We start from the raw sequence: 13,234 nt of genomic DNA, 5'->3' as shown, positions 1-13,234 counted from the left end.
TGTAAATATGATCTTGTTGGGCAAAACATGAAAGTGTCATAAACTTTTGTTAAACACAGAACTAATTTTTTTGCGCTGGACACGCCCCACCCGGTCCCCAGCGGTCACTGTCGCTTGTGTCGTGTAACCCTTTAGTTTTTGTTTGCTGTGTGATGTTTTCTTTTTATTTTACTGTATAAAAATATGGTAAAAGTGGGAGGCTTTGTGGATAATAAGTGCTCTCCAAAAGTTTAGAACCAGCCCGGGTCTTTAGGCTGTTGTTTATAATACTTGTGCTCAATTGTTTCACTATTGTTTGTTTTTTTTGTGTTTCAGGTCATTTAAAAAAGAGCATTTTGAGACTGAAATTTCTCTCCAGTGTTGATGCAGCGGCTCTGAATGACAAAATCCTCTCTCAGGTTAGAGAAAGAGTCTAAAAAGCAGAGGTGGAAAGTAACGAATTACATTTACTCACGTTACTGTAATTGAGTAGTTTTTTGTGTAGTTTTACTTTTTTGAGTAGTTTTTGAAATCTGTACTTTTACTTTTACTTAAGTATGTTTTATTTAAAGTATTGTACTTCGCTACATTTTAAATCATATCCGTTACTGAGTAAATAAATATTTTAAAAAGCAAGGTGATAAAGACGCGCAACGGATGTAAATGGGCGGGGCCCGGGGGAACGCGCAAAAAGAACCATGGAGACGGACGAGACAGGCGCACGCTAATGCAGACCCGCCTCAGTTCAAATCTTATGAAAGAAACCCCTGGTCATATTTCAGCGACCACTTTCCACTGACGCGAAGCGAGTGTTTCATTTCTATGAAAGGTAGGATTCATGCTCTAAAGTACGAAATTGCACGACGCGTTTTTAATACCATGCGCATTATCTTCCGAGGTCTAGCAGCTTCGCGTCAAGTCAAACACAACTTCAAAACGTCCTCGAGAATGCGCAGGTCATTAGACATTGCAGAGAGAGAGAGAGCGAGAGAGAGAGAGAGAGAGAGAGAATAAATGTCATCAGGTACCCAGGTCAGGGAAGTAAGAAGATAATAAACGTGTCAAATGTATATAGACATGGCACTTATCTCATTATATGCTCATTTAAACTATATATAGTTTAATAAAATAATGTATGTTACCAGCAATACATCAATTACAACCTTACTATAGTGATTGTATTAACTAGCTGCTGACCATCTTCAAAAGTGCATAACTCACATGTAAAAATCATTAAACAATTCCATAAATGTTTCTTACTTAAAAAAGCGTTTTATTTTATTAACTTTTTGTTATTGCACTTTAATTGTAAAGATGTTCCTACAATTAAAAACAACTAGTTTGAGATGTATGTATATTCCCTTGTCGTTTTTGAACTATACTAGAATCCTTCACCTCTTCCTGCTGTAAAAAAAAGTAACTTTTACTCTGAGTAAAGTTAAAATGACTTACTTTTTACTTTTACTTGAGTAGATTTTTAGACAAGTAACTTTACTTTTACTTAAGTAAAATATTATTAAAGTAACTTTACTTTTACTTGAGTAGATTTTTAGACAAGTAACTTTACTTTTACTTAAGTAAAATATTATTAAAGTAACTTTACTTTTACTTGAGTACAAAATTTTAGTACTTTTTCCACCTCTGCTAAAAAGTTTAAAAAACAATTGTATTAAAAGTGATATATCACATGTGATAAGTAAGTTGTATGTGTGTATTGATGAATTTTAGCTGCAGTCTGCTCTGTCATTATACATCTCTGATTTTAAACTGTCCTGGAAACAACTCCCTAATAAAGAGAAGGTGAAACAACAGGACACAGGCAAGTATAAAGGCACAACTCATATATACTTTTACATACTATATAAAATAAATGCATATGTTAATTTACCGAATCCTTATATTTCATCCACAGGTTCTTGTTAAAATTGCTACCTGAGAGATCCAGAAGATGTCTTTATTTATTTACATTAAAGTTCTTGCTGCATGTTTCATTTTAAAGCGATGTTTCTTTACATTTTCTATACACAGTACACCTAACTAATAATCATCATAGATGTTTTGTTAATTTTTTCTCATCTCCATGCAAACTAGTTTTTCCAGTTCCTTCACATTTTGTTCTTTGTTCAATAAGATCAACACTTAGAAGAAATAGTTCACATAGCCTATAATTAAGTCACCAAAGCCCGTTCATCATCAGAAAGAGGAATTACATACGACACGAAAATAGCAGCATGCCAGCTTCAAGTCTTTACGCACTCAGAAAACTTGTCCAACAATGGTCCTTAGCTTTCACTGGGGCAGGACCCTTTTAAAAAGTACACCCTTGAACCTAAAGAGTTCATATGTGTGCAGGACTTATTGATCACATGAGCCGCTTTTGCACTATTGGGCCTGTGCGAGTCAGGGCTTCAAACGGGCCTCACGGAGCCAATAGCCTCAGACCTCCAGCTGTGTAGCCAAAATCACGACGCGTTTGCATTGTCAAGCCAATAGCGCCGCAGCGCTTCAGAAAACCCCGCCCTTAATACGCCTACCTGGATGTAACGTCACACAACTCCGCCTGTTTTACTGTGAGGAAGTCACTTCAATCTGACAGGAGACCGCATCATCATTCAACAAACAAAGAACATAACTGAGGCGGCTGTTTGCACGGTGAAAGCCAAGATGAGAAGATAGATGTTTGCTCCATCCGCGGTGTTACTCTTGAAGATTATGTTGGCTGCACATGAGCGATCTCAGGACGGGACAATATCAGATCAATAAGCCTTATGAAGTAGGATAATTACAAATAAAGCATTCATCTACCTAATGTGCCATTATACTATATACACAATATTTTAAAGAATATAACGAGTCCTAGTTTTACATTTATGTAAAATAATCTTATTTTAAAATATGCACGTGTGTCTAAATATGCAACGTTAAGTTTGTAATTATAGTTCTATGGCGATGTAAACATACTTACACATTATAAGATATCTTTGATATCTTTAATCATGAAAACGTTAGTTGAGCATCACATGAAACACAAGGTAACTGTCTAATAGCTATTTCAATAATGTGTCAATCAATAAATACTTTTGTCTATAAAGAACTGCCTCGAATAGCTGAATAGGAATGAAAATCACTTTACTTGCATCTCAAAAATCAAAACGTTTGAGAAATCATTAGAAAATGTACTCGTTAAGAATCAACTCTGAATATACACAAGTATTTAAAAAGCTATGTTACAGTGGTTAAGTTAATGATGGTTATATTTACCATTTTGTTGCATCTTACCATTTCTGTGTTTCAGATGTGATCCTTATTAAGCAATCATTTTCATTGACAAGCAGTCGTAGTAATAATAACGCGGTACTTTATTTACATATGAAGTTTATATCAGTGCACAGACAGGTGTATTTAAAGACATCTTCTCCGGACGGATTTCAACATCCATGGCTCCTGTCGTCTCATCATCATCTTCGTTTCATCTCCTGCTCTTTCATCTGTTGCTGTATCATCTCTCATATACAAAATAAAAACTCCTGGATGATAAACTGAAAGCTTTACGTTGGCATTTTTCTGTAAAACGGACACAAAAGAAAGCAGCACATGTGACGTTTTGTATAAAGGGTTTGTAAATACACATACAGTATACCGACATATAGGGCCCTATTTTAACGATCTAAGCGCATTGTCTAAAGCGCACAGCGCAACGTCTAAATGGGCGTGTCCCGAATCCACTTTTGCTAATTTAACGACGGGAAAAATCTTTTTGCGCCGAGCACATGGTCGAAAAGGGTTGGTCCTATTGTAATGGGAGTATTTTGGGCGTAACGTGCAGTAAACCAATGAGAGTCACAGCTCTCATTCCCTTTAAAAGCAAGTTGCGCTGGCGCTATGTCTAATCCCTATTTAGATGACGGACTTTGTAAACTGAAAAACTAAGCGGAGGTAGAAGATCCCCAGTTTAAGATTAATGTTAAATAATTGTGTTGTTTTCACTTGTATTGAAATTGTAATTTTTTTATTAAAACCTTTAAAACCCGTTTTCTTTTAGTCGTGGAAGTAAAAAGCAGGCTTGTAATTGCTTTAAATGTATGGCTATCCAATATCATCAAAAAATCATTTACAAGTATGTAAGATAAGGTTTGTACTCTAAAAATACTTTATTTGTAACAAACAGGAGATAAAGAATTTACAAACGGCTCTCCTCACGTTTCAGCACTTCGACAGCGTTTTCTTAGCAAAGAGTTTTTTTAAGCATTACTTACAAATGTTTCTCATCTCGCCATATCCGCAGGTACAGAGTCATCATATACAATAAATCCGTGAGGTAGCATTTTAAAAAAAACATTTAAAAACAGACGCATTTGTTTAAAGCAAAGCATTTATTTACTTATCAGGCTGCAGGTAAAGCAGCTCTTTGCGCCTTCTAACGTCTCATAATCAGTCCTCATTTATAAATATGTCCAAGAGACTCAATAATAATCTTTTACATTCAATCCTTTAATCTTTCATATTTAAAAGCATTTTTGTGCTGCTGCGTATTTATGTACTTTGTGATAAGCAAACCCGCGTTGTCCTCCCGTTTATAGGCGCATATTACTAATGCGCTCTTTAAATAACACAAAACATATTGCGCCATTGACTTTAGACTTTAGACCAGGTTTTTGTTGGTCAATGGCGTAGTCTATTTTAGTTGCCTCAAAATAGCAACGCGCCAACAATGCGCCTGAACACACCTCGTTTTTCAGACCAGAACGCCCATGGGCGCAAAGGGGGCTCAAATGCATTTGCTATTTAAACAACGCGGCCCTAAACGTGAAAATTAGGGTGGAAACTAGCGAAAGACACTTGCGTCGCGCATTGCGCTGCATTGCGCCGGGTGTAAGATAGAGCCCATAAAGTTTGCTACATTCATATAAGAGTTTAATTAATCTCCAAAATACCAGAAAGCATGGCTATGACTATAATAAAACCATGGTTACTTTTTCTAAGGGCTGACTAAAAAATTCAACAGAGATGACACTATAACACAAAAACACCCATGTAAGACACTTCTGCAATCGTTATTTGTATTTTAAGTGTTTTGTATGCAAACGTAATGTAGCATTTGTATTTTTTATTTTAAGTGTTTTGTATGCAAACGTTATGTAGCATGTTAACTCACCGACTGTAGATACCATCGTGACTCGATCGCTTTAATACATGGAGTGATGGACGATGAAATGATGATTCAACACACATCTTTAATTTCTCAGCACTGTTGCACTTTAAACACTTTGTTCTGTGCCCGAAACTTTATAAACTTCTCCCGAACCGGTAGCGGTGTGCGCCGGATCCTTAGCATGGCGAGTTCGGCGTTGTAACGCGTGTTTGTTTTTTACATATGCAGATCATTTTTTACAGTCTGAAGTACAAACATAGCAGGCATCTTCCGTGAAACAGTAAATTACTGGTGATCCCGGTTATTTTTAAAGTTTTAAATCTGCAGACAGATGGATGCGCATCTTGCCAGAGACTCAGATAAACTCCGCCTTTGACCTTTACCACTCCCCTAACCCCGAGAAGCCCGATCTGGCCCAACGATTTCGGCGGGCCAGAAAAGCCGGGCCTTAAGCACCAACGAAGCACCATTGAAGCACAATCATGCCCCGGAAGTGACAATGCAAACGCCCCAGGCCTCGGCAGGCACTGGCACGCCCGCTTGAAGCCCGATAGTGCAAACACGGCTATTGTTTTAACAGTGCTTAAAGGGACACCATGAAACTTTTTGGCCACTAGGGGGTGCTAGACACGTATTTTTCACTTCTAGCGCCCCTAGAGCCCACAAGCGCCGCAGCACTGTCGCAAAGGAAAGGAACTGGCCAACCTTAAAACTAAACTAAAAACTGAACATTTAAAATGCTAAACGATCAACATTTTGAGACAACAGGGAGAAACGCAGTCATGTTACAACTTTCTGATGAGGAACTCGTCGTGGCAGAAGTCATTTCTCAATCTGATGGTTGCAGACTCCGGATGTCGTATTTCTAAGCTGTATACGTCATCAAGACTGTCTTATTTCACAATATTAACAATTACAAAGTTGACTATTATACTTAGTTAATCGTAAATTGTTGCAGTATGCTTATGACTTGCGAATGTAATGCTCAGTTTACCTTAATAGCCCAGGCTTGATGACGTGTGCAGCCTGCATATTTGACCTCCGGAGGCTGCAGCCTTCCAATTCAGAAACGACCAGACGTATTTCCTTGCCTTTTTCCAAACAAATATTGTTGCATCCTCTCTCTCTCCCTCGCCACCAGGATTTTCCGCAATGGCGCTCGTTATTCCTCTTTTTTTGTGTGAAAATCGCTCCAAATCCAAGTAAACCGATGCGTTTAGGTCTGCCGCTTTGTAATACGTCACGCGAGTGACAGCGGAACGCAGCAAATGAGGAAGAGAGAAACGCTCGGATCTGATTGGTGAATGAATAGGGTTTGGTTTTACACTGTGAGCAAGTTTGAGTGCTATAGCATCCTGGATTGTAATGTAAATATCATAGACACAGTAAAAGAAAGGTAAATACGTGAACACAGCATCTGAATACAGGGAACTATATGCAATATAATCGCCGTAATTTATAAAGAACATCGCATTTATGTATGAATCAAGAGTTTATATAAAAAATTGCCTTAAAGGGGAATCGAACCCGGGTCGCCCGTGTCATAGGTCCGTGACACTAAAGACTGCGCCACAGAGTCACACAATAATAGCTGCTCTCTACATTCCTTAAGTAGCCTCCAGCAAAATTCACGTTAAAAACAAATTGTGTGGAGGAAGTGACGTATGCCGTAAAGCAGTCGAATTTTGTAGTTTTTTTTTGTGCTCTGGTTACTACCAGAAACCCTAAGTTTTAAAATACGAGTAAAAGTGATACAGACCCCGTCAGGCTATGGTAGACATGTCATTTAACCTATTTAAAGTCGATGTACTATCACAAGGGTCTTGAAAATTTATTACGAAGGTTGAAAAATTACATGGTGTCACTTTAAATAAACATATGTCTTTAGATGAGAATGTTTTTTATTGACTAAATTTGTTATATTTTAGTATTTGACATAAAATTCAACCCATTTATTTAAAAAGGTCAGTGCAAGGATAACAATAATAATTTATTGTAATTATACAACAATATTAAGTTAGAACACCACTATAAGTCACATTGTTTCCTTAGTTTGGCTGGTCCTTTGGCTTCTAATCAGGCGCAACTTGTAAGTCAATATTAATTAATTTTGACATACATGAACCAAGAGACAACATTACAGTCTACAGTCGCGAGGGTCCGCTATATGCTGCTCCTGTATTTATGTAATTCAGTGATCAGCCTGCAAACTTGATGCTCGTTGGCTTTTTCTGTTCATTTAGCCTATTCAGCCTTTCAGGTATGTTCTGTATGCTATTGTGTATCGTTTAAATAACTGTGAATGTTACGTTAACGTACGGACATTTATTCAGCCTGCTGTTCTGTGTGTTATTGTTCAGTTGAATAACTTGCCTTTCCAGATTAAATGTCTGTTCTTCGACTTGGATTTTGTTAGATAATTTTCTAAATAAATGCGACGTATACTCTACTGTGACTTATATATGTTTTTTTTGTCTTCATCTATCTTCATTGTATATTCAGTAGTCTGACTGCCTTGGGGATAGAGGCTGTTGGCTATAGACCCCTTCAAGGTTTGTAAACATTGAATGATTATTGGGTGCGCGCGCAGCACGGGGTCAAACTGTTCATACCATTTAGGCTTTATAATTTAATCTAACAGTGCTGAAAAATGATGACTTACCTCAAATGAAGTGAGCACTTCAAACACAAGCCTCTTTGATCTTTGCATTGTCCCAGTCTGCACGTTAATTGCTTGCAGACGCAGATGTTGTATTTTTTTGTTTTTGAGATTCTGCATGACTCGCGAAAACTTAACGGAAGACCTGGTGCGATTTTCACAGCCCACGACGTAAGTAGGCATTTTTGACGATACCGAATAATACGCAACTGAATCTGCTGTAATGACTTTTCTGACCCCGACATGCGCAGTGGGACCAGCCTGTGACGTGAACCGTGAAGGGGTCTATTATAATGGTTCTAGAGTATGATAATAGAAATTTATCAGGAGCCTCTGGCATTGGCAGCCTGGACTTCTTTTCCGAGGAGGCACGAATGCAAAACTTGTCAAAACATCATCATGTGTGTGAATCGTCATGTCAAAATACATGCCTGCTATAGATGCTTCATAACCTCTGGGGGAGTTTGACTTTTTTCAGCTTCCTCAGGGAAAAGCTTTTTGCTCAAAATTGGGTGTTTTAGAAGAAACCTACCCATATTTGAGAGGTGATAAAAAGAGAACTAATGTAGGTAGGATGAAAGTTTTTTTTTTTTTTTTTTTTTGAAAGCAGAGGGTCTAATCTTTCATTCTATATTTAAAAAAGAACAATTTCTGGAAGGCATTAAACTTTTGTGAAAAACATTAACAGTGTCTCTTTGTCTACCTTTATGACTTTTATATGAAAATCTCTGAATTCTTTGGTTGTGTCTGAAACTATATAGTAGGCAAAAATCAGTAGGTGAACGAATAGTACTCTATGTCCGAATCCATAGTATTCATAAAAGGGTAGGCGAGAATTACTGGGATTTTGACAATTTCTCATGAGATTAGGGTGCATTGATGCATTTGAATTTGCTTACTTATCTACTATATTGTAGCAGAAAACAGTATGCCAAAAGAGAGTTAGTATGACTCTGAATCCTCAGTATTCATAAAATGAATAGGTGAGAAATCCCTGGCAAGCATTGCTGGATACTTTTCTATCCCTGCCTTCCCAAGAGGCCATGGGAAAGCAAAGCAATCGTCATTACTGACCATGGCGGAGACCAGCAACTGTGTTTTCAAATGCAAGTATTACTGACTGAAAGCTCACATTTGTTGAACTACTTGTAGAGTAAACTGTAAATTGTTAAAGGTGTAAAAATGGTAGATTTTTTTAGATATTTGTGAATTTGCTGTAAAGCACATTTTAATATTTATAGCTAACATGGGAGGTCCATTAAGCTCATGTGCATCTCTAAAGTGGATTTACACACCACCTAAACCATATACCTCTGAAACCATATAGATGATAAAGACATGTCCCAAATGAAAATCTTCAGTAAGTACTGCAGTAGAAAACTCAGAGTGATGAAAGTGTGCTATTATGTTGAATTCACTGTTGAAAACATGGTTTACTAGATAAATGCAACTTTTATTACATTGTAAAGAGACACCCACGTAGCCCGACAATGCAATCCAAAAGGAGTGGTAAAGGAATCTGGTGTTCTCACTTTTCTTGCCGCATAATAATGTCTAGGTGTATTTTAACTCTTTCCTCGCCATTGACGAGGTATCTTACCCAATGTATAAAAAACTGAACCAAACTTTTTTTTACTAATTTTAAACTCTGTGTATGTTTTGATAATCGTTTTGTTTAGAGAAAAATACCCATATACTGTAGCCCATAGCCCCCCTGCTTCTAAAAACATGCACATGAAGAAGTTTTGTCGAATAAAACAAGAAGACAAACTCAGTTGGGATTATATATGGTGTATCTGTTTTCTTCTAGTTATGTTGGGTATTTAAATAACTAAAACAGTATATTAATTATAATGTAACGCTTATAAACATAGCCTTAGCACTGTAGAATACAATAAAACTTTATATTATAGTTTCTTTACCATCCAAAGCCACATCAGCTCACATATGGTTATTTAAAACACCCAACTTCTGTTATAAAGTGAATTTGTATCAAAAACATGGTTTTAATTCCACTTTTTGATGTGTTTTGATGATGTGCTAAAATAAGCTAAGCTAACTTGAACCTGTATCGTGTTAAAGATATGAAAAATAGGTTTTATGGATGATTTTGAATGGAGAAGCTCATTGAAATGTTTTGTTTTGAAAGAAAGGCATTTAAAACAAAGTCAAAGAAGGTAAAGTGAGACATTTAATCTTTGCTGAGATAATCTATCCACCTCAAAGGTGTGGCATACATTATCAACCCAAAATCCTATTCCTTTTGTGGACACTGTAGTTAGTCACTGTATTTAGGCTACTTTAATTTGGGTCAGTGTACATAACACAGATGAATCACAAAATATTACAAATGAAACTAAAAAGAAGATACTAGAATAAAAAACTAACCACGTGTTAGTGTCACAGGGTGACGATCTTTTGGGCGGAACCAAAAGTTGGGAAAGTTTGGTTCCGCCCGGATGTTTCCGCCCAGACCGGGAAGAGGAAACACCGGACATCCGGTAGCGTCGCGAGGGCTGTAATCAGCCAAACAAGGCACAGCTGGGGGTTGTTAAGAGGAGCGCCGGGCGATTGGAAGATTGCAGCACCCAGAAGAGTATTTAAGAGCTGTTTAAACCACAGTTTGTTTTCGTTGTTGGTGTGTAGTGAAGTGCTGAGTTGTGCTCGCCTGATACGCTGATCGATCGCTCTACTTGCTCTCTCTCTCGTCTTGTGTATGGATGTATGTTGATGGAGATATGGAAAACCTTGTAGGTTGAAGAACGAACGAACGCCGACACCTGGAGAAGAGAAACAAAGGAAGAGGACACGTATTGCTGTGAGTAAACACCTGTGGGAAAAGTGTGTTTTTGGCGACTGAAAACCGCCCTGCCAGTGCATCTGAAGTGTTTACGACGTGGATTAATGTAGAGAAGCGTGGGACGAGGGAAGTACAGCAGCCGCGAGTAACCAAACTCATTTTTATTGGAACAAATTGTACATGCCTGACTTGTAAATCTTTCGAGTGCCTCCAAGAGAGGGAGGGCGGCCCTACCCCTGAGTCAGTGTGGTGGGTGAGCCGAAGGATCCTTTTATGAAGCAGCTACAGTGACGAAACAAACACTAGGCCGTGTTATCATCGCCGTATTCCGCCCAGAGCGAAGTGGAGGAAGACGGGCGTCTTATTTGTGTGCACTGAGCGTGGTGGGTGAGTCTTTGGATGTAGAAATTTTCACTTTGAAGTGGTGCCGTGTAATGCTGTGTATTGCAGTGAAATTGCTGTGTCTTGTCGGACGTATCCCCGCCTCCACTCATTCGTTAAGGGAAGACGAAGAGGCAAGCGGTCCTAGAGAAAACTTGTAGATAATTATGCTGTGAGTGTGCTTCAGGTTGGAATAACGGAGCGGCATCCTGGAGTGATTCCTCCGCCAAACACTCGGCGGACCTTGAGTGGTGGTGAAGAACTGTAGAGTCGGCGGTGTGTGAGTAAGACTTTGGCCAAATAATATTATTACCTTACCTGTGTCCTTTCATTAATTTTAATTCCCTTTCCCCATTTCCCCTTTGCATTTAAAATATTTAAATAAATAAAAAATATTTTTATACTTACCGGTCCTCGTTGTTGTCTGGTCATTGGGTGGGTTTTGGGGACCTCCTCGAGGTGGAAGTTGAGAAGGGGCGTGGCTTAACAATTAGAAGCCAGCCCCTGGCTTGTGACATTAGTGCACCTGTCCCTCACACAAGTTTAAAGGTTGTAACGGGTGCTTTAACGAAAGCGATGAAGATGTGAATCCATGTGCAAAAGGTGTTTATTATGTAAAATCCCAATATGGGCCAGCAAATAAAATCCAGTAGGGCAAATCCAAAGCATAAATCCAAATACAGGCACAGGTCAAAACAGGAACAGATACAAAAACAGATAAACAGATTCAGGATACAGGCAGATACAAACAGGATGTGGCGATGTAATAATCAGCCAGGAACTGGTGTACAGGAAGTGACTCATATACAAAACAGACAGGAAGTGTGAACTGAAACATGGCATGATGAATATCAAAATAAAAGTCTGAACAGAGCAGGATATCAAAATAAAAGTCCAAAATACAAAAATACACAGAACACAAGTAAACTCAGAACAAAACCTTACAAAGGTGTGTTTGAGATCATCCAGGCGCTGCGCAGACCTATCGGCAAGGTTTGCCGCTTGAAGTCCAGGGAGGAGCTAAAGACAGAGTCGTCAAGCCGGACACCTGCTGCTTGCCGTAGTGACATGTGCGCCGTGTATCCTTTTTTTAATCGCGAATCCCTGCTGAAAAAAACAGCATGGACCAGCATGGGATTTATGGTGGTCCAGCACCAAATCACAACATATGCTGGTCTTGCTGGTATGACCAGCATGGGATGCTGGTGCTAATGCTGGTTTGGTGCTAGTTTAGCTAGTTCTAATGATGGTGCTGATGCTGGGTTGATGCTGGCTTAGCTGGCCTACATTAATAAAATACCAATATAGTTTGGTATTTTGCTTATTTTTATTATTATTTTATTACACAACACAATATAACATATTTATGCATATTAACGTGTTTTTTTCCTGTTATAAAAACATGAATTTATAATGTTTATTTGTTGAACTGAAGGTTGGATTAAACATGAAACCCATGTGATCGTTGTCATCAGTGAGTCGACCAATAATGAAGAGCTGTGTCGTCATCACAACTCTGTGCAGCCGCTGAAACACTCTGGCGGTACTTTAAAACCATATGTCAAGTCAGACCAAATTTCTAACCGGCATGCACTGCTTTAGTAAAACCATAGTTTTGCTGATAGTAATCAATACACCAAAGATACATGGTTACTACACTTTTACCACAATAAAACCACTGGACAACTCGTATTTAAGACAAACTTCATACAGTAAAACACTGTAAAAAATTTGCTGCAATTATGCAGCTGGCTGCCAGTAACTTACTGTAGAAGATAAAGACTGAAAATGTTTCATGTTCATTTAACTTTGAACAAACTGTTTCCAGTAAATAACATGAAATGTAAAATCTACAGTAAGTTACTGGCAGCTAGTTGCTAGTAATACTGTAATTTCTACAGAAATATTTTACAGTGAAGATTTGTGCACAATGGATGCAGCGATTAACCGGTTTCACTATTAACCACACTTTAAAATGTAACAGTTAAGTAATGGTAAAAGCCTCCTCTACATTGCGTGTTTTTGTTTCACGCATGCACACACAAACCAGATCCACAAACCACCAAGAGGTGCGTGCGTCATGATGCAGACTGGTTGGCGGACTGTGTGACAAAGCTCCACGTTTCAAAAGAATATGTGCGCGTGACGCATCTCTTGGTTGTTCGTGCATCTGGTTTGTTTATGTGTTTGTGTGTGTGTGTGTGTGTGTGTGTATGTGCCTGCATGCATACGTGAAAGAGTCACACTCCAATCGGTCTGTGCA

This window comes from Misgurnus anguillicaudatus, chromosome 21 (assembly GCF_027580225.2).
Source record: "Misgurnus anguillicaudatus chromosome 21, ASM2758022v2, whole genome shotgun sequence".
Classification (NCBI taxonomy): domain Eukaryota; kingdom Metazoa; phylum Chordata; class Actinopteri; order Cypriniformes; family Cobitidae; genus Misgurnus; species Misgurnus anguillicaudatus.
Note: the sequence above shows the minus strand (reverse complement) of the source record.